General features: G+C 41.2%; 2 long non-coding RNA genes across 4 annotated transcripts in view; one reads left to right on the top strand and one right to left on the bottom strand.

Annotated features, from left to right (window-relative positions):
- Positions 1-204: 204 nt before the first annotated feature.
- Positions 205-25,844, bottom strand: part of LOC122641095 — a 27,083-nt gene continuing 1,443 nt past the window's right edge. The window contains exons 2-4 of the long non-coding RNA XR_006329803.1: positions 22,301-22,459; positions 18,337-18,346; positions 205-216 (exon numbers count right to left, since the gene is read on the bottom strand). This is a non-coding gene — a long non-coding RNA (uncharacterized LOC122641095). The remainder of the gene's footprint in view (positions 217-18,336; positions 18,347-22,300; positions 22,460-25,844) is intronic.
- LOC122641096 overlaps positions 12,227-25,844 on the top strand; it is a 26,592-nt gene continuing 12,974 nt past the window's right edge. For all 3 annotated transcript variants that reach the window (XR_006329804.1, XR_006329806.1, XR_006329805.1), the window contains exons 1-4: positions 12,227-12,237; positions 18,334-18,341; positions 19,456-19,457; positions 22,298-22,424. This is a non-coding gene — a long non-coding RNA (uncharacterized LOC122641096). The remainder of the gene's footprint in view (positions 12,238-18,333; positions 18,342-19,455; positions 19,458-22,297; positions 22,425-25,844) is intronic.

Raw genomic sequence — 25,844 nt, 5'->3', positions numbered from 1 at the left:
TCATATTATATTATAAAATACTAAAATACCTTATTAACACCTTAGAACATCATCAATACAATATATAAAACACAAGGCATCAAAATTCACATATTATTATATCTTAGGTCATTAACATGCAAATATAGCTAAATATTCACATGGACATTAAAATATTAATAAATAACAAGTATAATATTAAAATATTCATAATAAGGAAGGGGGTGTTACACAACCCTTGATATTTACTGTACAAGTTTAGAATCACCGACGAGGGTATTCGCTAGTGTGCCGTGGGGTACTTCGCTACTCAAAAAGGGCACTAGTTTGATTACTTTGAGATCGTGTGACCTACTCTCCAGGTATACTAAAAGCACCACGTTCTGACAATTCACGACCACGAACGATAAGTATATCAGTTCTATCAAGGGTAACCTTTTTCTGTCCTATCAGCCTACCCATTGCATGCATCATGTAGGAAATTAGACCATATATGATTAGGATACGCCATAAACTAATGTAGGAACCCTTCGGGATCAAAAATGAGGTTTTGACAGTATATCCTCCTTACTGTAATTTACTCATCATCAGAAAGAGCTCCATTTGTCACTCGGATGTCCCTCGATAGTCCCTCGATGAAGGCGACATAATCATCCGGGATGGTGTATCAAAAAAAAAGTAGCCTCGATAATCCCTCAAAAAATGGTACACCGCCTAGTACATTATGTCAGTGATGGAACTCTGGTTACCCCAAAATGAAAGGTACTCTGCATTAACTAAGGATAGATCATCGGGAGGTCCTCGAGAAAGCCTCTTCGTGACGATCCAAATTCAATCTCTGGGAGCCATCGAACAAGGGAGGATTTATGGCAAGAAGTGGAGGAAAGAGGTTAGAAACAGATTGTCACGCTACCCAACCATTGGTTGTATATATGTTTATATATTTGCTTTGTAAACCAAAATATTGATATGTATATATACATATATAAAGAAATAAAAAAAAGATAAAAAAAGATAAAAAATAAAAAAAATGATAATTTGTTTGTCACACAAAATCCTAAAGCAACTTTTTGCCCTTGTAAGGGACAATTCCGCGACGAAAGAACCCTTTATTGCCTGCTTGGGCCTGTTAGGCTGGCCAATTAACTAGGGCCCACCTTCACCAGTCTCCATCCCCTTCGTCCAACAAAAATCCCAACCCATCTTTCAGCCCCGTGAGGTAGAGTGTAGTAAGGTCACCTCCTCTTACGAGTAACATAGATCCACTAGGGGCCGGTTCTTTGGAAGAAGTTTTGAGTAAAGAAATGGTCGGCATGCGAAGAGAGATGACTGAGATGAGGCAGCTAGTTACACAGATGGTTTAGGAGAGGCAAAGTCAGTCTCGAGGAGACAATGCACAAATCCCCGGAGAACCTAGGGTGATGCCAATACCCAGAGTGCAGCCCAAGATTGTGGTAGAGGAAGAAGAAATTATGGTTCTCAACACCCCACAGAATCCCCCTGAGACAAAAGAGAGAAATAGATGAGGGAGAAAGTTAAAAATTGGAAATTGTTGTGCAAGGGAAAGCAGTGGCAAAACCAGAAGATGATTTGGTCTTCTTCCTGACGGGAAGGATACATGAAGACTTCAAATGGAAGCTTGACAAATTCGAGGGGACGGGGGACCTCAAAGACCACCTAAAAATATTCATTATTATGGTCAAGTCATGGGAGCTTACAGAGAATCAAATGGGTCAAGCCATCCTTTACTCTTTGGTTGGATCAGCTCTGAGGTGGCTCACTCAATTAGACCAGACTCAAACTCAAACCTAGTAAGCAGTGGTGAAGGAGTTTAGCAAGCAGTATTCTTACAACACTGAGGTAGATATTACTCCACGTGAGTTGGAAACCTTGAGGCAAGGAGCTGATGAAGGATTTTCCAATTTTGCTATGAGATTCCGTGAGAAGTCATCTAGGATGTGGAAATGTCCAAATGAAGCAGAGCAAGTAGAAATGATTCTAGAGAACTTACATGGGGAGTACGATGACCGCCTCTACTGTCAGCACATCAAAACCTTTGAAGCACTCATAGCCACGGGGAAGCGAATTGAAGATAACTCTTTAAGGGAAAGCAAGCCCAGGCTTCGACTAAGGAGGCCTCTAAATCTTACCTTAACAAGAACAAAAAATTAGGAAGAGGGAAGGGTCCCAAAGTGAATGCGGTCACCACTGGCCAGTACACTGAGAAGAAGATTTCACCGACAGCCACTGCACTGTTGGTTATCCAAGCAGAACAGTCAGTCTCAAATAGACAGGTCACTTTTGGCAATATGACTCCTACTCGCCTCTTCTTCAAGCTCAAGAGGGAAGGGATACAGGATGTTGTACCATCGAGACATGTAGATTTTGCCAATCCACCTCCAAGATACAAGCCAGAGTTACATTACTATTATCATAATCAGAAGGGTCACTAGACCGACATATGCATACACCTCAAGCAAGCTATACAAGACCTGATCGATGCAGGGAAGATAGCGTTGGAAGTGGAACAACAGCCCAATATAACTACTAACACCATGTCAAACCATGGGGTGAATATATTACAAGAGGATGTTTCTTGTAAAGGCCCAACGTTCATGATCCTACCTATAAGACAAGGGAGGAAGTTGATGGATTCTCGAATCTACAAGGCTATCCTAACAGCCCAAACCAAGGTAAATGAGAAGAAAAGCAAGGAGTTAGTGTTGGACAAGTGTGTGTCCATCAAACCTGGTTCGGTTCGGTTTAACCCGGTTCAACTTTGTATTGAACTTTTATACATTTAGTTTAATATTGTCACATGCGATATAAAGTTTTTGAGCATTATGTGTCCCTAAGTTTTACTTAAAATGGTAGTCATGACTAGGGTTTGGGCTGGGCACCCTTATCATATGGTCGTCGCATTGGGTATGCCTAGACATGTGATGTCAGGGTACGAATGCGAGTGCTCACATGTTTGATGTGTACATTGGTGAAGAGTCTACTTTGTCGATTCCCTCATGTATTACTGCCAGATGTAGGAAGGGATAGACATGTGTCGCTGATACCCTATGCCTGAGGGAACCCTGTCACTGCAAAGTGTGATCGCATTCTTTGGTTCATCAATGACTGAGACTCAAGCGAGTCAAAGCCGATGTTCTAGGAATGCGTGAACACTTTGTGAGCGAAGGAGTTATCCAACATGGTCACCACTGCCCGATTGGGGAACACTAAGATTGAGACTGTCTATGTATGGTCGGATCAGAATCTGGATCCAGTGCCGTTTTGGAAATGGTTTTGCAAAAATCTATTTTATATAAAATGATACATTATATATGGTTATTTTGAACAAAGTGTTTAATCAAGTTTGCAGGACTCGATCAGATGCACAGACTCTCTTATATGGACATATACTATGGATTGGGGTTTGGCAGTACATGTGTACATGCCTTAGATTCCATAATGATGGTGTTGATTAGTGGGGGGGGGTTGTATATGATAATTGTTATCATATAGGGAGTTATTTAGAATTTACTAATTTAATTAGCTCTTTATTTAATTAATGGATATGGTGCTAATTATAACTATCCATTAATAATTAAATAAAGTAGCTAATTAATACTTTCCCTATTAGATTCTGCTTCTTCACCTTTGTAGCACTCTGAGTTTAAACAGAACTACCAAACTAAGAGAAAGAGAGAGACAGACTCTCACTGGGATTAATTCTAATCCATTCAAGATTTTTAGAAAACCCAAGATCTATAAATAGGGGACCAAAAATGCAGAGGGGACACTGCTCTGCGTTTTCAATTTGGCCCCCTCTCTCTTGCGTTTTGGTCTCCCTCTCTCTCTCCCTCTCGTGATCTCTCTCCTTCTTCTAGTTTCTCTCATCTGTGTTTGAGAGTTAGGGTTTGAGAAACCCTAGATCTGTGCTGAAGAATTTGAGAGTATCTGGGATTGGCTTGAAGAACCTTGGTAGCACCATTGGAGGTTCAGATCTGTTTACTTGGAGCGCTCACTGGAGGAAGAACCATTGTCTATTGGAGGAGCAACACTTGAGGCTCACCAGGTTAGCAATTCTTGTTTAATTCCTTCAATTATTAATTATTAATATTTATGGGATGCGAAAGAAACTCAAATTGATTTATTTGCGCTGCGCATTCGAGTATGGGATGGATCCCTCTTGCCAAGTGATGGATTAGAGATGATTTTCTCTGTCCCTATTGTGTTAAAAAATTACATGGGACACAACAGGCAAGGAGAAACCCTAACAGGGATGTACCAGGGTTCCCATGGGCGACCATGAAAAACCCAAAAATTTAAATGGGGCACCCATGGGACACCATGGGACAACCTAGGGCCTGCAATACCCTAATTGGTTTATAATTGATTTTCCTAGGGAGGCATGGTTTTATCCTAGGACCGTTGTTTGGCCTACAGTGTGGTATTAGAGCCACCTTTCCTACCCATGAATATTGAATAATTAATAGTTAATATGATTATCATGAGTGGGATGCAAGTTGGCACATGGGTGTTTAAAAATTATGGTTGTTGTAAAAACCTTCCCATGTGCACATGGGTTGTTAGTGTAACAACCTACCCATGTGATGATGGATTTGGTTTGATTAGATTATTCCAGTTATTGAAGCATGTATCCATATAGATGTGGTTATAAATTTTTATTAATTTAAAATTTTTAATCATGATTGTATGTGGAGAGGAGCGCACACTGCCAAGCCTCTGCGCACACCCCCTTCCCCATCTTTATTTTTTTGCCTATGATGTTAGGTGCGCTGCCCATGTGCAGCCCTGGCAGCAGCCAACGCACGGGCTACACACGCATGGCCTGTGCGCTGGGTGCTACCTGCGGGCTGCAGGCCCGCGGGTGGTGGCTAAGGCTGCTGCCCGTGGGTGTGTGTGGCTTGTGGGTTGCGTGCATGGGTGCACGCGGCCTACCCTAGCAAGCTGCATGCGCCCTTCCTTGATTCCCTTCTGTTTTTAATAAAAAAAAAAAAAAAGGGTATTTTTTAAAACAGAATTTTTAATTTGTTTTATTTTTTGGAGGAAAAAGATGGGTGAAGGGATCCTTCTCTCCACCTACTTATAATTAAAATTATGGTTTTAATTTTATGGGTTTGGATACATGTTATCATATGTGATGTGGTGGTTCAATGATTGAAGAAATCCATGTTGTTCTTGGTTTACTTGTTTTAATGCCCATGCATGAAATTATATTATGATATGATTATGGGAATGACATTCTAATAAAATGGATGGATTGTTTATGTGTGTGATACATGGGGGTGGATGTGATGCATCTCTCTCTTTCTCTCTCTCCCCCTATCTTTTTTACAAACAAATGTACTCCACCCCATGGGCACCCCAAATGGTGGGTTGGTTTCTGCATGTAGGGTTTCTTTATTATTATGGAAAGAAAAGTGTATAGATTTTTTTCTAGGTTTTCATTATAATTTTAGAGGAGTTAGGACTCCCAAGGCATGTTGATAATGATCCACTTGTGACGCTCAAAGCTTTTGGAGATGCAAATCACCTACTTTGAAGATGTGATCAGGCGGAGGAGATGATCGAGGCGTGGCATCCATGGCATGATTGATGCACCCAAGTTATTAGTTTTATTTTTATTGGGAGGGTTCTTTAATTGCTTCTGATAAAAATGCCACCATCACATAATCACTTTTAATTAATGTTGATTAATTATGAATGTTTAAATCTGTCCATGATATGTGAGAGTTGATTAATCCCTCTTTATTCATAATACATGTATGATATAGACTAGTCTTAATTGGTAGACTAGTCCATTTATCTATATTTACCTCTATCTAAATACGTTGCCAGGACCTCTGTCACACATTTATCTATATTTACCTCTATCTAAATACGTTAGGATATGGATAGTGAGAGGGCACTGCGACAGTGGGCCATCTTTCATGATTCTATGATTTTAACTAATGCAATAGATAAGTACATGACTTGGGTGTATGTTAGCCAATAGGATCTGGACATGACACCTAGGTGGCAAAAAATATTGGGACCCCATGAGGCGGACAGCTTAGTCCACACTACCAAGGTGTGTATAATGACTCCCGATAGGGTAAGTTATGCATGCAAGGGTTGTAGGTATCCAATTCATCTTTTGGGTTATGAGAGAAACCCAAATCATGAAAGACCATTGATGTATGTGCGCTCAATTCTTTTTAAATGGTTGTTAATTAGCATGTGGTTTTTACTTATACATGTGTAGATAATTATAAAATGGCTGCCGTTAATTCCAATCTTTTGACACTCATTAGTGAATACAAACTTAATGGTACAAACTATGTTGATTGGTACTGAAGCATTAAGTTGTTCCTGACTATTGAAGGACTGTACACAGTTTTGATGAACAAGTTCCTCCTCGACCCGACCCAAACGATTTTGAGGTAAATGAAGAGATGCAGGACTTCCTCATGAGGGATTCCAAGGTATCTTTTTATATCCTAGGATCGTTGAAAAAGTCAATTCTGGACTCGATCAAGGATATACGCACTGCTGGCGGAAAGATGGATAAGCTTGCTGAATTATTCAACAGGCAGTTGACACACGCCCATTCTGATGTGGTTAGTCAAATCCATAACTCCAAGATGTTCCAGGGAACTCCAGTGATGGATCATGTAATGAAGTTGATCAATCTGTTTAAAAAACTGGAATCCATGGGGACTGATTTCAGCCTGCGATACAAGACCGATGTGATCTTAGCATTACTCACCCCTGCCTATGCAACCTTTAGGATGTCCTACAAGATGTTTGATAAGGAGATGGAGCTCACTGAGCTTGCTAATGCACTGGTAGAGGCTGAAGCATCCTTGAAAAAGGATAAGGCTGAGGTCAATGCAACTGAGGCAAAACCTTCTTCAAGTGGGAAGAAGAAGAAAAAGGGAAGTAAGGGTAAGACCCTGAAAACCAAGGGTGGGAAGTCTGGCAATAAAGGCAAAGGCAAGTGCTTCTATTGCAAGAAGGAGGGTCACTAGAAAAGGAACTGTCGTGCTTACCTGGCGACTTTGAAAGATAAGAAGTCGGATGAAACAGAGGCTGCTAAAGAAGGGGTTCAAGGAGACGAGGAACCTAGAAAGAAATGAGGTGCGTCTTCGGATGGGCACTGGAGCAGAGACCATGGCAATGGCTGTGGGAATTTTTGTTTTGAATATTAATTCTGCTAGTTTAGTTTTAAAGGATTGCTATTATATACCCTCTTTTAAGTGGAAGATTATATCAGTTTCAAAACTTGTTTTGGACGGATATAGTTTCTCCTTTAATTCTAAATTAATTATTCATTTTAATAATTCCTTTGTGGCATCCAGATATATGCAAAGTGGTTTGTACTTTCTAGATTTCCCTATTAAAATGAATGTTATTTCAAATATTGATTTGAAACGGAAAGCAGCTCCAGTGAACTCAACATACCTGTGGCATCTAAGATTAGGTCACATTAACTTGGACCGAATCAGTAGATTGGTGAGGGATGGGCCCTTAGAGAATCTAAGGGTGGAACCATTCCCCACCTATGAGTCATGCCTTCAGGGCAAAATGACCAAGAAACCCTATAGTAATAAAGGTGCTAGAGCCACAGATCTGTTGGAGTTGATACACACTGACGTGTGTGGACCCATAAACATACAAGCGAGGTATGGGTATGAGTACTTTATCACATTCACTGATGATTACTCTAGATATGATTACATATATTTGATGCGTAGAAAATCGAAAGCCTTTGATAAATTCAAAGAATTCCAAGCCGAGGTCGAAAGGTGGAGGGGAGTATCTATCGGATGAATTTAAACATTATCTCATATCACAAGGGATAGTTAGTCAACTAACTAATCCAGGCACACCACAACAAAATGGTGTATCTGAACAACGCAATCGGACACTATTGGATATGGTCTGGACGATGCTCACTTATAGTGAGCTGCCTCTCTCTTTCTGGGGGTACGCTTTAGAGACGACAATTTATATCTTGAATAGGGTTCCATCTAAGTCTGTAGTCAAGACACCCTTTGAGTTGTGGAAAGGACGCAAGCTCAGTGTTCAACACCTTAGAGTATGGGGTTGCATAGCATATGTGCGAAAGCAACAGATAGACAAGTTGGAATTCAGGACTTCAAGATGCTATTTCTTAGGTTACCCCAAAGGCACGATAGGCTATTATTTCTATGACCCGGTTGACCAAAAGGTCATTGTAAGTAAACATGTCACATTTTTGGAGGAAGAAATGATGACCCAGAGGTCTGAACTAGTAGTCATTAAAGAGCTATCAGATAGCTCACGTCACTTCCAGAAGTGAGACCAATTGACATACCCGCTGAAATACCAACACTGAAGAACCTCGACGCAGTGGGAGGACTATTAGACCACCCACTAGGCTTACTCTTCTAATCGAAGAGGAAACAGTGGAAAAGTTTCACATGGTATTGATTGAATCAGATGATGATCCAATGACATACTCAGAGGCTCTAAAGGATGTTGATGCCACTAGGTGGCTGGAGGCAATGCACTTTGAAATCGATTCAATGCATTCTAATAAGGTTTGGACTCTAGTCGATCCACCACTTCGCGTTAAGCCGATTGGATGTAAATGGATCTTCAAGAGGAAGAAGGGCGCAGATAGAAAGGTCAAAAGATTCACAGCAAGACTGGTGGCAAAGGGCTATACCCAGAGAGAGGGCATAGACTATGAGGAAGCCTTTTCACCAGTAGTTTTGATGAAATCCATCAGGATTTTATTGGCTATCGCTGCACACTTTGATTATGAGATCTAGCAGATGGATGTGCAGACTGCATTTTTAAATGGGTTCCTGTAAGTAAAAATCTACATGGAATAGCCAGAGGGGTTCTCTTCCTTGGAGGAAGAAAGAAAGGTCTGCAAGTTGCAGAGGTCTATTTATGGATTGAAGCAAGCTTTCAGGAGCTGGAATATTAGGTTTGATCAATCAATCAAATCGTTTGATTTTGATCAAAACATGGATGAACCATGCGTTTACAAGAAGATCAGTGGGAGGGCAGTATGTTTTCTTATTTTATACGTAGATGACATATTGCTGATTGGTAACGATGTGGGTTTTCTTTCATCAGTTAAATAGTGGTTATCTACAATGGGTTTTCGATGAAAGACCTTGGTGAAGCTCACTATATCCTTGGGATCAAACTTGTGAGAGATCGCTAGAGAAGGATGCTAGGCTTGTCACAGGCTATGTATATAGACAAAGTCCTGGCCAGATTTAGTATGGAGAACTCCAAGAGGGGAAGTGTTTCCTTCCGACATGGAGTCAGTCTTTCTAGATCTCAATGTCCTCAATCTCAGATGAACATTAAAGAGATGAAGAGGATTCCCTATGCCTCAGTAGTAGGGAGTCTTATGTACGCTATGTTGTGTACAAGGCCAGACATTTGCTAAGCAGTAGGTATGGTAAGTCGTTATCAATCTAACCCTGGACGCGAGCATTGGAGTGTTGTCAAGAATATCCTTAAGTACTTGAGAAGGACTAAGGAATATTTCTTGGTTTTTAGATCTGATCAGTTGTCAGTATTGGGATACACAGATTCAGATTTTCAAACTGACAAGGATGACAAAAAATCCACATCTAGGATGGTATATCTAATGGGTGGAGGTGCCATTGTGTGGCGGAGTGTGAAACAAAAGTCTATAGCCGATTCTACTACCGAAGCAGAATACCTTGCAGGTTGTGATGCAGTAAAAGAAGATGTTTGGCTAAGGAAATTCCTATCAGATTTGGAGGTGGTCCCTGAGCTTGTCAAGGGCCCTGTTCCCCTATTATGTGACAACAGAGGGGCCATTGCACAAGCTAAGGAGCCTAGGGCTCATCCGAGGAACAAGCACATGCAGCGGAAGTATCACCTCATTAGAGAGATTATCCAGCAGGGCAACGTGAATATCTCCAAAGTGGACACAACTGAAAATGTGTCTGATCCATGATAAAGGGTTTGTCTCCAGGAGTGTTTGAGAAACACATGGAGGGCATGAGTTTAAAATGTATGGGGAGTTGGCTTTGATGTACAAGTGGGAAATTGTTGGACAAGTGTGTGTCCATCAAACCTGATTTGGTTCGGTTCAACCTGGTTCACCTTTGTATTGAACTTTTATACATTTAGTTTAATATTGTCACATGCAATATAAAATTTTTGAGCATTATGCACCCCCAAGTCTTACTTAAAATGGTAGTCACGACTAGGGTTTGGGCTGGGCACCCTTATCATATGGTCATTGCATTCGGTATGCTTAGACATGTGATGTCAGGGTACGGATGTGAGTGCTCACATGTTTGATGTATGCATTGGCAAGGAATCTACTTTGTCGATTCCCTCATGTATTACTACCAGATGTAGGAAGGGATAGACATGTGTCACCGACACCCTATGCCTGAGGGAACCCTATCACTGCAAAGTGTGATCGTATTCTTTGGTTCATCAATGACTGAGACTTAAGCGAGTCAAAGTTGGTGTTCTGGGAATACGTGAATACTTTGTGAGTGAAGGAGTTATCCAACATGGTCACTACTGCCCGATTGGAGAACACCAAGATTGAGACTGTCTGTGTATGGTCGGATCAGAATCTAGACCCAGTGCCATTTTGGAAATGGTTTTGTAAAAATCTATTTTACATAAAATGATACATTATATATGGTTATTTTGAATAAAGTGTTTAATCAAGTTTTGCGGGACCCGATCAGATGCACAGACTCTCTTATATGGATATGTACTATGGATTGGGGTTTGGCAGTACATGTGTACATGCCCTAGATTCCATAATGATGGTGTTGATTAGTGGGGGGGTTGTATATGATAATTGTTATCATATAGAGAGTTATTTAGAATTTGCTAATTTAATTGGCTCTTTATTTAATTAATGGATATGGTGCTAGTTGTAATTATCCATTAATAATTAAATAAAGTAGCTAATTAATACTTTCCCTATTAGATTCTGCTTCTTCACCTTTGTAGCACTCTGAGTTTAAACAGAAGTACCAAATTGAGAGAGATAGAGACAGAATCTCACTGGGATTAATTCTAATCCATTCAGGGTTTTTAGAAAACCCAAGCTCTATAAATAGGGGACCAGAAACACAGAGGGGACACTACTCTGCATTTTTAGTCTGGCCCCCTCTCTCCTACAGTTTTATCTCTCTCTTTCCCTCTTGTGATCTTTCTCCTTCTTCTTCTAGTTTCTCTCATCTGTGTTTGAGAGTTAGGGTTTGAGAAACCCTAGATCTGTGCTGAAGAATACGAGAGCATCTGGGATTGGCTTGAAGAACCTTGGCAGCACCATTGGAGGTTCAGATCTGTTTACTTGGAGCGCTCACTGGAGGAAGAACCATTGTCTATTGGACGAGCAACACTTGAGGCTTACCAGGTTAGCGATTCTTGTTTAATTCCTTCAGTTATTAATTATTAATATTTTTGGGATGCGAAAGAAACTCGAATTGATTTATTTCTGCTGTGCATTTGAGTATGGGATGGATCCCTCTTACCATATGATGGATTAGAGATGATTTTCTCTATCCCTATTGTGTTAAAAAATTACATAGGACACAACAGGGAAGGAGAAACCCTAACAGGGATGCACTAGGGTTCCCATGGGTGACCATGGGAAACCCTAAAATTTAAATGGGGCACCCATGGGACACCATGGGATAACCCAGGGCGTGCAATACCCTAATTGATTTATAATTGGTTTCCCTAGGGAGCCATGGTTTTATCCCTGGACTGTAGTTTGGCCAACTGTTGGAGGCTCTAAGGCAAAGTTCGAATGAAGGATTCTCTGACTTCGTCAAAAGATTCCGAGAAGAAGCAGATCGGATGCAACCTCGCCTAACGGAGGAAGAGCAAGTAGGGATAATCCTCCAAAACTTGCATGGACTATATCATGAGTATCTTTACCCCTAGAGGTGTGTGATACTGGAAGAATTCACCACCCTAAAGGGGTCACTTGATGAAGATGAACTTGACTCCTCGAGATCATCCATGGAATCTGTAAATGGCTTGGAAGAACGGATAACGGGTTTAGACCCAACCACCCTAATTCGGCTCGTAGGGGGTCCCTTGAAGAAGTTGAAAAGAATTTGGAGGGATAAGGTGTGTCTCATGTGGCAGATGGACCTCCCAGCAGAAGCCAGAACAAATATCAATAATTTCCTAAAAGACATGTGCAGAAAAGAAATGATTGAAGCTCAGCGAACGCCTTTCACAGTCGAAGCCAATACGCTTGGAAGAGGAGAGTGAAAAGGATGATGGTGTGTGTCTATTTTGGAAGAACCAACTTCAATGGAAAATTCAGAGAAGTTGGACAGGGATGTCACCCAGGGAAGGGAATAGCCTCCAATCATCACACGATGAAGCTAGAATACCTGGAGAATGGGTTAGACAGCCTCGGGCCTTATGCGCAATTGAGAAAGTTTGGTTTCATCAATTATGAGATCATCCACATGGCGTAGGTGGAAAACTCAAAAGATTAAGAAGAATGCATTAATCTGATGGTTCATATTCAACCCATTGGGGGAGAACCACCTGAAGATAATATGAAAATCATTGAAGAGGTCACACCAAGCTTGATCCAAGCCGTATCTGTGCTGGTCATTGGTGAGACTCTCTCTGGAGACACTTTCCTTATCCAGGTGGGAGGAAGTACCGATGACAGTGAAGAAGAAGACTTCGAGTCACATTCTAAAGATGAGTTCTCCGCTGAAACTACAATAAATAATATTGGAGCAGAGAATAACAGAATTGACCCAACTGATCTCATCCAACCCATACCTCCCAGAAATGAGGGAAGTAGCAACAACGAGGGAAAAAGGTCCCCTGAAAATCCGAGAAGAGCATGGTTCATCAAAGAAGAACACTTTGATAGATGGGGCATGAGCATCTTCCATCAAGTGCAAGACATCCTTGAGCTAATGTCAAACCCTGCCCCCTGATTGGCTGGAATCTGACTAAAGTGCAGGAACCTCTGATCTGGCAACTAGGATCACTGTGGAGCATCACTCCAGTGGCATGGTTCAATGAAGAAACCCAGTGCATGTCCTCCTATACACCTGTTAGAAGATGGATAGCAGATCCCTGCACTTGCATAACTCACAGCCTGATGTATGACTTGCATCCCAGGTAATCTCTCTCCTCCCTAAAATGGTGGGACCCACCTCTAAAAAATCATGCAAAAACCCATGGTGGGCATGTGGGACAGTACCCTAACCCAGGGTCAAACCCCTGTGCAATTTCCCTTTGAATTCATGTTGCTGGAATTCACTGGGCCATGGACTGGGCGATGCAGCAAGGCCCAGTGACAAGGCCCAGTGGCTGTTTCTGAACATATTTAATTATTACAAATGTGGGGACCACCCAACATGACCAAGGGCACCCTCCACTGATAGAGGGGAGTTTGAGGGACCACCTCATACCCCTAGTTCAGTGTGGACCCCACCAGTGGACCCAAAATCAGACAGAAACAGGTTAAAAATGAGTTTTTCAAAAAGGACTTAATGGCCAAACAGACCCTAGTCATGGGCTGGTCTATAAATACATGAGCCTTAGGCTCATTTCAAGTCTTTGCCTACTGCTCATTTCATGGGGAGAGAAAGGAGAGAGAAAAGAGAGAAAAGAGAGGAAGGGAAGGAAGAAGAAGGAAGAAGGAAGGAAGGGGAAGGAAGGAGACCAGCCGCAGGCCATTCCAGCTTGCAACCGAGCCTCTCCAAGCTCCCTTAGGTATAAAAATACCTGTTTATGCCTGCTGTTCTCTTTCCCCTTTATGTTTTCCTATGTTTTTGCTTCCTGGGCAGCCCAGAACAGCTTGGGTATGCCAAGATTTAGTCCAGACCAGCCATGTAGACCTTGTGCATGGTGAATCTGAGATTTTTATTGAAAAAGAAAATTCTAATATGTTGTTCATTGGGCCGAATTCTAGCTATGCCCTGCTGCACTACTAGATGCCTTGTTTGAAGACTGATTTGGAACCCTGGGTGCTGGATAAGGCTGTAGAGACCCAACCCTAGGTGGTTGCAGCCTTGAACCACCAAGATTCAAGCATTTCCAACCCTGCATGTGGCTGAAATCAACTCCCAAGCTTAGCCAAAACCCTGAACACTATTCACCAGGGTTATTTGGGTAGCCACAGATAGGCTGACTAGAACCCTGATGGGAAAATCAATGGAACCATGAGATAGACCATTGCAAGCGCTACCCAGATCCCCAAACATGCAGAGGATCCAGTGTGGGCCCAGCCCTATAGGTCCCACCTTGGAAACTCAGCCCAAGGTCGATTCTGCAGGCACTGGGCGATGCACTGGGTGATGCAGCAAGGCCCAATGCATGACCCAGTGAATGGAATCTTACTATGATGAGGGGCAGATCTGAGATTTCATGCATGCAATGATCCCTGGACACTGTGGGATGTGGGAAATGATAAAAGTACCCTTCCCCCACATCTGGCCTTATTTAGGAAATATTTTGAAACCCTAGTGGGCCCCACATGTGACTGTACACTGCTGTGCTTAGTCCTACAACACAGACATGCTATGGACAGCACCGAGACCATGTTCTAACCTAGGGGCAGGTACTGGTATTACAAATGACCAATTTACCCCTATGCCCTGACACTGGCCCATGCACCGGGACATGACCTAAGACCCAGTGTAGGGCCCGGTGTTTCCAAATGAGACCACCTAAACCCCGGGTCAACCCAGTAAGTTAGGGTAACCCTAGGATCACCAGTGTTAGGCTAAATGACTAAATAAGATAATGCTGGATTTGTGTTTAGGATCTGATCCCATGCTCGAGGTCAACAACCAGACAACTGCTGGAACTGAATTTGTGACTGAGTACCTAGAGCCAAGTACTGGTGAGTGAATAATACTATCGTATGTGCAAATGTAACTATGATCTGATGCCGGTTATTAATAATTGAATCATGAATGCTGTGTTATTTACTTATAATTCAAGTTACTCAAATCACTGCATAATGACTGTTGTTGATCAACACTGTGAATTCTATAAGATGGTTGTGATTGTTGGACTAGATGCCGTACTCGGCTTAGAAATGGGGCCTGTGGTAGCCCATATTATGGGGTACTGTTGAGACACCACTTGACTCATACGATGCCATATAGACATGGGGCTAGAGTTTCATCACCTGTGCCACGAACCCTTGCCAACAGAGGTTAAGGTGTTGGATACCTGTGGGGGCAATTATCAGGGAGTGAAAAATAAAAGAATAAAAGAATACCGGAATGGTGCATATGGGCTATAAGCCAGAAAAGAAAATGAGGGAAGAAACGGTTGTTTCCCTAGGTTAATCCCAGAGGGCTGGTCGGGGTGACCTTGGTGAATGAATGCGGGGGCTGACCAGTCTTCTCCGATAACTTAACGGGTGTATCATGGGAAGGGGTTAGAAGCCCGCACCAGGGATACATGTATTGGGGATTGTAGTGGCATAGACCCGACTTAGTTGTAATGATAGGTGGATAACAATAAAATCTAGCCCTGGATATCCTATAGAATCATATAACTTGTGAATTGTGATTGCATGTGCATGCATGATTGATGTTATTTGCTCACGAGCTCAGTGGGGCTCACACTTTGTTATGCAATGTTCTTCTTAGATGATCCTATAGGTGGATGCTGCTGTGGCATGGTGGGCTATCTCAAGGAGGAGAGTTTTGGTTGTTATGATGATGTTGGTGTGGACCCCGAAGGAGGTCATACCAATTCTGCGAACGTTCTTGGTGGTTATTGCGGATGAAGACCATTGAAGCGTGCATGTGATGTTTTGACTGGAGACTCCTTTAGGTTCTCTGGAGTTATCCCCGTTCTGACTTGGTCGTGTAGCTTTTTCTTTATTGTTTTTCTTTTTGGGGCTGAGAATGCTCGCCCTGTATATATTTTCGTATGTACTTATCAGCTTTTGTTTCTTTGTTGTGGGTTGTGTGTGCCCGGGAGATGTATCAAACAAGACTTATTATGTTTATTTTATCACCATTTCCCGTATCACTATGCTTCCATTTACTTTTGAATTGTAGACGTCCTGCATTACTTTGATCTTACTTATGGTTAAGATGTGGATATGGTTCCATGATCATAAGCACTGCTTCTAGATCCGTGGGATTTGGCGGATTGCCGCTATGCAATTTGGGTCACCTACCCAATCCTCCTAGGGGGTGATTTGGGGTGTGGCAGCTAATATCCATAACCCACGACATCATGTATGAAGCAACTTCCAGCTTCCCGAACATGGCGTATGGCCATTTGGCAGAACAAGTTGAAAAGATAGAATTACCTACAAAAGATGATGCACTTCAGAGAATGTTGCATGAGCTGAGGAACATGGCTTGGCTGAACCTGACATTAACCAAGGATTTCTTTGGGAATCCACCCCAAGATCCTAAATTATACTCAGATGATTTCCCTTATGCCAGACCACCAAGAATGATGGAAGGATGGGAAAATTGGATTGGTAACGTCAATACTGGCGATCCATACTTTGATCTGACAAAAGGAATTCACCCTATTGAAAGCAGTGGGGAAGAAGAAGAGGACCCAGGTCATCAGGATTCTATAGAATAGTCAGATAAAGAAACATCCAGTGAAAGTCTGAACGACGAAGTAATGGATGAAGGCACTAGTAGTGAAATACCCAGTGAAGCATCCGAAACGGAGGAAAGACCTACTGACGACCAGTATGAGAAAATTTATAGGCCAAGAATTCGGTCCATTCCATTCAAAGCAGAAGGGTCAGAAGAAATTTTGATGGATTTGTAGCTTTGAATCCGTCAATTACCCATCCATTTCCAAGAATAAATTATGCATGGAATCTTGCGAGCTAGAAATGAAGATTACCTCAAGGTGTTTCAAGAAATCACTATTTTCCATCACAGAGATGACGATCTCCAAGGGATACCCATTCATCCGAAATATCCATTTTTAACATTTTTCAGATAAGGAAACTCTATCGATTGTCAATCGAAGCCCTCTGCTTCCTTTAGTACTTATGTAAGAGATACGAGCTGGCATTTAGCTTTCGGGTTCAGCAATTGCTAGTCTACATGGGTACGGAAGAATCGTCTCCCAAGTTTGCCTCTTATCAGTCTAACGCGATGAAGTTTCTCCTCAAGTATCAAACCCGAACTCAATGGCTCAAACAACTGTCCTGGTGTGCAAAATGGAACGTCCTCTATATCTTTCATGACCCTACGGAATGCCATTCCATTGGGACGCTAGAAGGATCAATTTCGAGTATGATCAAGGAGCAACCACATTGTGTTTTCCACTCAGGAACTAATCTTGACTTGGAAGAAGTTTTCAGTCTAAAAATTTGGAAGAATGATTGGCTCAGGATAAGGGGTCACCTGTGTGAAGTCAACGGGTTCTGAAAGGTACAAATTCCTCGAAAGTTGTAGAAAGATCCTTTTGATACCACTGAAAGTAAGGAAGGGGATAATCTCCTCCAAATCGCTCGATTGCGAAGGTGGAAGGCTGCCAAAAGGATATTTCCCCAGAAAAGAGACTAAGCACTGCAGCCCAAAGGCGTTAAACTATGACCATTGATTTGGTGAGAATTACTGAAGTCCCGGAAAAAAAAAAAGAAGTAGGGGCAATAGGCAATAGCCTCAAGCTTGCATAAAAAAATGAAGTTTATCCATGAAGAGAAGATGATCACTATCTTCGATGACCCAGTCCACACCCTGGCAAGCATTGAGGTAGGAGTAGAAACTCCAGAAGATACCCAAATAGGTGGATCTGAGATTGGGGCAATCGGTGTGATGACCTCAGAAGTAAGAGAGCTAATCCCATTCGGATATCCATCCGCATGGAGTAAGTCAACTTTGAAGATAATGAACAACATGGAATATTTTCTGGGGCTTGGACCGAGAAAGAATCAGTAAGGGATTTTGGAATTCCTTGAGTTTCCAATTTACAGCAACCGTCATGGATTGGGATAAGAAGAACAAAGAAAGAAAGGCAAACTTGAAAACAGCCTGAAATGTGAGAAGGCGGGCACTGCCATGGGACCATCTCCATATTTCAAGACTCTGAACAGATATTTTGCCAAGGAAGGAGAAAACTTTCCATACTGTGGCAACGTTGAGCCATGGTTCGATCCCGATAAAGGAAGCCTCCAACTAGGATTTGAAGTCTTCTTTCAAGACAACATCGACTGGGTGGCACTAGAAGTGTAACAAGCAGAATTGAAAGCTGCTGAAGAAGATCTGAGCATCAGAGAGTTGTTCGAGATAGCCATGCTTTCTGCAGGGGATGAATAAGGGTCGAAACCTCATCTTTTGATTCACCCTCTCCAAGAACCCGTTGTAAACTGGATCAGTGTTTCTGATAGGTTTCAGGAAATAGAGTCTCAAGGAGTGGTTAGCTCCGAACTAGTCTCATCTGCTGGTAAGTCTCTTATAATCAAGGAAGGTAGTACCTTCCAATCAGTCAAGTCTGCTTGTACTCCTCTTTTCATCATGAATGAAGTCAACCATTTTGAGTATGTCTCTTCTTCTTCTTTTGATTCATCTTCCGATGATGAGGATATCTTTGAACATCATCACTTAATAAAACAACTTAAGCAAAGAAAAGCTCGAGAAGACGCACTGGGCTTCCCAGTGATAAGAAAATAGTCTGGCTGGTTTGGTTGAGCGTGAGAGGATTCTTGAGTGTTTAATTCTTTTTTTTGCCAGGGGTTGGGGTAAGGCGGGCATGTCCCCCCCCCCCCCCCCCCATTGTATTTTTATTCATTGAGAATTATCAATAAAATTGCAGGGGCTGCCACAGCTCCCAGAGAATATTCGGATAAAAAAAAAAAAAGAAAAGCTCAGCCTGTCCAACAGGACACGTTTCTCATAAATCTGGGAACAGAACAGTGTCCCTGAATGGTTAAAATTGGCTCCTCACAAGGAGGAAGTTGGTCAAATGACAGCCCTATTGAAGGAATTTCAAGAAGTGTTCGCATAGTCCTACGAAGATATGTCAAGCATCGATCCAAAGATAGTATAGCATCAACTGCCCACTTATCCAGACGCTCGGCCTGTCAAGTAGAAGCCCAAAAGAATGCAGCCTGAATGGAGTGATAAGATCAGAGAGGAAGTCATGAAACAGTGGAATGTAGGATTTCTCCAAGTGGCATAATACCCTCAATGGTTGTCTAATATTGTCCCAGTTCCTAAGAAAGATGGGAAAGTATGGATATGTGTGTGTGTCACACCCCAAACCACCCCCTGGGAGGACTAGGTAGGTGACCCGAATTGTGTAACGACAATCCTCCAAATCCCACGGATCTAGAAGCAATTAATACATTCACGGACACACACATCCATATCATTACCACAAGTAAGGTCAGAGTGCTGCAGATAATCTACAATTATAAAGGAAGAGAGAAAGTGTAGCGATACGGTAAATGATTGTGATATATATACATAAGTAGAGTTGTTCCATTCCCCATTACAACCCACAAACGGAACAGTAAAAGCTGACATATACATAAGCGGTAACAAGGTAAATATATACAGGGCGAGATAACTCAACCCCAAAAAGAAAAGAACAAAACTAACAAGAAATAGAATGGGGATAAACTCTTGACAAAATCAAAAAGGAGTCCCCAAGACAAAAAGCATCACGAGCACCCCTCACGGGTCATCATCAATAACCACTGAGAATGCTTGCATCATTGGCATGACCTCCGTCGGGGTCCATACCAATATCATCATAATCACAAGGGCTCTCCACCTCAAGATGAGCCTCTATGCCACAGCGGCATCCACCTGTAGAATCATCTATAGAATAACATGTACAATAGAGTGTGAGCCCAACTGAGCCCGTGAGTAAAACATATCATCATGCATGCATATGCAACCACATTCCACATGATCCTACATGATTTGCAAGTCCAGATTATTTATTAGCCACCTATCAATACAGCTAAGGCAGGTTAGTGCTACTACAATCCCCAATACATGTATCTCTGGTGTGGGCTTGGTTACCCATTTTTGTGATACACCCATTGAGTTGTCGGAGAGGACCAGTCAGCTCCAGCACACTAATCCTTGGTCAGCCGACCAGCCCTATGTGATTAACCTGTGAGGTAACCGACTTAATATCAATTCACCATTTTGGTGCTTCCCGGCATGTAGCACGAGGATCAACTTTGTTTAGCTTATAGCCATGAATCACCTATCTGTGCTTCCCAAGCATGTAGCTCGAGGGTTCCCAACTTATAGATCGAGGCATCCCAGCATATTGCTGAGGCTTCCCGGCGTAAATGCTTGAGGTTTTATAATAATCCTTACAGGCTTCCAGCACCTTAACCCTTGTTGGCAAGGGTACGTAGCATGGGTGATGAATCTCTAGCCCCATGTCTATATGGCATCGTATGAGTCAGGCGGTGTCAACCGTATCCCATACTACGGGCTACAACAAGCCTCATTTCCAAGCCGACTATGACATCTAGTCTAACATTCCCAATCATCATGATATATTCAACAGAGTTGATCAACAGTCATACGATGTGTAAGAATTATGAAATTGAATCTAATTAGATAATACAGCATTATAATTAAAAAATTTACTGCCGGCATAACAATATTGTTACACGTACATACACGATAACATTTCACTCACCTGGGTCTGGTTCTAGGAATTCAGTTGTAGTTTCAGTTCCGGCTGCAGTCTGGCAGTAAGACTCGAGTGCGGGATCAAACCCTAAGTATAAATCAAGAATATGTTATTGAATATTCCAAACTATTTTTGGATGTCCTAGGGTTGATCTAGGCTCACTGGGTTGACTCGGTGTACAGTTGGTCATCACTTGGAATTCTCTGGGCCTTGTACTGGGCTTTTAGGCCTATGTCCTAGTGCATCATCCAGAGAATGTGGTCTAGGGGTAGAATGGTCATTTACACTTATAGTACATGGTTCAAAGTCATAACAGCCTTACAACACTGATCCCAATTCATCAGTGCTGCAGGACCAACACAGACAGGGCTTCCAAGCCCTACGGGGCCCACTTGAGTACCCAAGGTATCCATTCTTATGGATAGATGTGAGGAGGGGTATTTTGGTCATTTACCACCTCCTTACACTACATATAGTCCATATATGGAGGTCCCCAAAGCAGATCAGCAAAACTATCACTTTTTATTCTCTGGGCGATGTCTCTGGGTGATGTCTGCATCGCCCAGTGCATCGCCTTGAGCCTGCTTAACACCTGAACAGGGTCCAATTCCTAGGTTCTGCATCATGGGCAGTGCCCTGATCATCCCCCCATGCATGTTAGGTCATCATGGTACGGCTTTCAATCCACAGACGGACGGACAATCCGAAAGAACTATCCAGACTTTGGAAGACATGCTCAGAACCTGTGTCTTGGAAATGAACGACAATTGGGATGCCCATATACCTTTGGTGGAATTTGCATACAACATTAGTCACCACTCTACCATTGGCATGGCACCATTTGAAGCTCTCTATGGTCAGAAGTGCCGGACCCCGTTGTATTGGGACGAAGTTGGAGAACAGAAATATCTCGGGCCAGAGATGATACAAGCAACCTGTGACAAGGTAGATATCATTAGAGAGAAAATCAAAGCGGCTCAATTAAGACAGAAGAGTTACGCCGATAATCGAAGGAAGGACATTGAATTTAACATCGGAGAAAAGGTATTCCTCTGAGTGTCTCCAACAAAGGGATCGCTACGTTTTAGCAAGAAGGGCAAGTTGAGCCTAAGGTTTATTGGTCCTTACGAAATTCTCAACAAAGTGGGACCCGTAGCATACCGATTGGCATTACCACCATCTTTGTAAGGCGTCCATGATTTTTTCCATATGTCGATGCTAAGAAAATATATCAACAACCCGACACATGTACTATCAACTGAACCTGAACAATTGGACGTGGATATGACCTATGAAGAACAGCCTACGCAGATATTGGATAGGAATGAGCATAATCTTCGTAACCACACGGCCGCCTTTGTATAGGTTTGATTGGGAAACAATCCCATAGAAGAGGCTTCATGGGAACATGAAGAAGATATGAAAGAAAAGTATCCCCAACTCTTCGAGCTACAAGGTAAGCAAATTTTGAGGACAAAATTTTTATAAGGTGGGGAGAAATGTCAAATCTACCCCTGACTGGCTAGAATTTTGATTGAAGGACAGGAACCCCTGACATGGCATCCAAGCACACTATGGAGTATCACCCCAGTGATTGAAATTAATGAAGAACCCCCAAGGATGTCCTCCTATATACCTGTCAAAAGATGGATTGCAGAACGGTTTAGGCTGCTCCCATTTCGCTCGCCGCTACTACGGGAATCGCTTTTGCTTTCTTTTCCTCTGGCTACTAAGATGTTTCAGTTCACCAGGTTGTCTCTTGCCTGCCCATGGATTCAGCAATAGTTCGAAAGGTTGACCTATTCGGGAATCTTCAGATCTATGCTTATTTTCAACTCTCTGAATCATTTCGTTGCTTACTACGCCTTTCCTCATCCAATCGACTAGGTGTATTTTGTCGATTCTTTTGTGTAATATATCTGAAAATCCCCACTGGTGATTCTTTATCTTTATTAACATCATTTTGGGCACAATTGGTACATTCCAAAATAACCATGCCTCTGACATCTTTACCCTTAGCCATGAACCTCCTTTCCTTTGGATTCTAGATTAACTAAACTCTTTAATTTTTGCTCCGAAGCAAGAACAAAGGAACTAAAATGAAAATAAAAAATAATAATTAGCAACGACCCAATTGTAAGAGCGGCGCTCTACCAACTGAGCTATATCTGTCCGAGCCAAGTGGAGCATGCATGAAGGAGTTAGATGCTTCTTCTATTCTTTTCCTTGGAGTAGCTGGGCCATCCTGGACTTGAACCAGAGACCTCGCCCATGAAGTAAATCATTGCACCTATGATCCAACCAATTGGGAGAGAATCAATAGATTCTTTTTCAGGAGCAATTCATCCTTCCCGAATGCAGTATACAACTCTCTGTTGGCTCGAGGCATTTTCTCTACCCCTTCTTACCTTGAAAAAGCAAGGTCACCTTGCGTCCTTGAACCAATAACCATCTTTTTGACTAAGGTAATAGAATTTCTCTCGATTGTTTCAGTGGGAAAGTCGGGAGATAGTAAGGATTAGATCAAATGGGTGATGAAAGTATGTGATAGATAGTAATCTATCTGGATTGTATATTTTTATGCCTTTTGCTTATGAAGAGGACCAAAAGAAACAATAGGTCTTACTATTCCTATATGTTCCATTAGTAAGATTCCCTTGGTACTGATTCTTCAATACCTACTATGGTAGAATATTCATGTGGTATCTTCTCATATTTTGCACGTGTGATACATATTCCTTCTATTTCTCCAAGTAAAGCCCTTCGCATTGCGATGCCTATTGTATCGGCCTGACCTTTCATAAGTAGAGACAGAATAAAATGTCCATAATAAAGATGCTTACTGTCTGCTCTTGATTCAACACACTTTCACTCTAGTGTACGAGTAGATACTACTACTTCCTCTCGAACCATAGTAATCTTATTTGATCAAATCATTGAATCGTTTCTTTCTCTTAAAATATCTTCAGTTAGTTATGAACCCTATAGACCATCCCCACGGGGGTGGTGAAGGGAGGGCCCCAATTGGTAGAAAAAAACCCACAACCCCTTGGGGTTATCCTGCGCTTGGAAGAAGAAGTAGAAAAAGGAATAAATATAGTGATAGTTTGATTCTTCGTCGGCGTACTAAATAAAATAGGAGAGAAAATTGAATATCTTTCTTCGTCTTTATAAAAGAAAAAAGAAAATGGGAGAAGTTAACTATGACTCGTTCACTAAAAAAAAATCCTTTTGTGGCTAATCATTTATTAGCAAAAAAAGGTGTTTGTGCACCAATATCTGCCATAAAAGGACCAAGCCATAACAAATGAGAAGCTATACGACTTAGTTCCAGCATAATACCTCTGATATAGCTAGCTCTTTTAGGTACTTGAATGTTTCCCAACTGTTCTGGTCCATTTACTGTTATTGCCTCTGTGAACATAGTAGCTAAATAATCCCAACGTGTTACATAAGGCAGATATTGTATAATTGTTCGGTTTTCTGCAATTTTTTCCATTCCTCTGTGTAAATAACCCAATATGGGTTCACAGTCAATAACATCTTCACCTTCTAAAGTAATGATGAGTCAAAGAACACCATGCATTGATGGATGGTGAGGACCCATATTTACTATCATAAGGTCTTTTCTCGTAGCTGGTACAGTCATATCTTTTTTTCCGATTCATTATTCCATCAATTGCTGAAAATGAAACGAAATTCATAAAAATTCAAGATCTAATAAATCAAATACTTGGAGACTAATTAATTGTTTATAACGGACTCCATTTTTCTTTTTGCCTCTCGAATATCCAACCGACTAATTAATTGTTTATAACGGACTCCATTTTTCTTTGACAAATAAGCCAACAGCCGTTGATGTTTTCCCAAAATTTTCCATAGACTTCGTTGAGATAAATAGTCTTTTCTGTGCAATTCCAAATGTGAAGTAAGCCTCCGTATCTTATTGGTGAAATTGAATATTTGAAATTCAACAGATCCTCTGTTTTCTTCTTTTTTTTCTTTTTCTTGTGAAATAATTGAGATAAATGAATTTTTTACCATATAAAGAATTCTTTTCCTATATTTCTTTCTTTTCTACAGATATGGATTTTACCAATCAGTAATAATAATGCCATACCCTTTAATCTAGTATACAAAACCATCTGAATTTATTCATGTACTATTTTTTTTCTTCTTTTTCTATCAAATTAAGTTTTATCAATTCATTCCTAGATTGAATTGATATCCTTTATCTTTTTAAATATTTTAGTTTTTAAGGTTAATAACTAAGTAGTAACTTTTCATTAGCGACTTGGTCATCTAATTTGACCAGTTGCAACCTCTTGATTTGAATTGAATAGTGGAAGTATTGGGAAAAATTAAAAATTGAATCGGAAATAACTAATAAGAATAAAAAAGTTTGATTTTCTTATGGAGCATACATATCAATATGCGTGGATCATACCATTCCTTCCACTTCTAGTTCCTATGTTAATAGGGATGGGACTTTTCCTTGTTCCGACGGCAACAAAGAATATTCGTTGTATGTGAGGACTTGGGAGACAATTCTAATTGGTCAATAAAAATGTGTTTCCATGCCATTGCTTTTTTGTTTTTGCTTAATTTAGCCAATCTATCATGAAAGATAAAAAAAGGTAAAGCAACCCTGTTTTGATTGTCCTGTAACTGAATGTCCTCTTCTTGTGCATGTAGAAAGGGGATAAATAAATCAATCAAATTTCGAGAGGCTTCGTAAAGGGCTTCTTTAGGAGTTAAACTTCCATTCGTCCATATTTCGAGAAAAAGGATCTCTTATTTCTGGTTTCCATTCCCATAAGAATGAATGCTATAATTCTGATTTGGATATGGATCATAGAATCACCAAAAACTTGATTCAATAAAACAAACTTATGCTTATAGGAAATCCTATGATATCCGCCACGTCACTTCACATAGAACTAGAAGACGAAATTACTAAAAAGGTCTTATAATGTATTGTTTAACAGATTAAGTACTAGTCTCATTCAGATGTACTCTCTCTTCGAGTTTGATCAATTAATAGAAAAATGTTAGAATATTATTTTCTTTAATATTCTTTAATTAAGTAACTTAAGCTTTTCTCTTTTTTTTTTATTAAATTAAATGTAACACAACGAAAATAGACAAAGATAGAAGTTGAAACCTTTTGGAGACTTTTCTTATTGTTGACAAGAAATTCTATT

Source organism: Telopea speciosissima, chromosome 9 (genome assembly GCF_018873765.1).
Source record: "Telopea speciosissima isolate NSW1024214 ecotype Mountain lineage chromosome 9, Tspe_v1, whole genome shotgun sequence".
NCBI classification, from domain to species: domain Eukaryota; kingdom Viridiplantae; phylum Streptophyta; class Magnoliopsida; order Proteales; family Proteaceae; genus Telopea; species Telopea speciosissima.
Note: the sequence above shows the minus strand (reverse complement) of the source record. Positions and strands in the feature narration are given on the sequence as shown.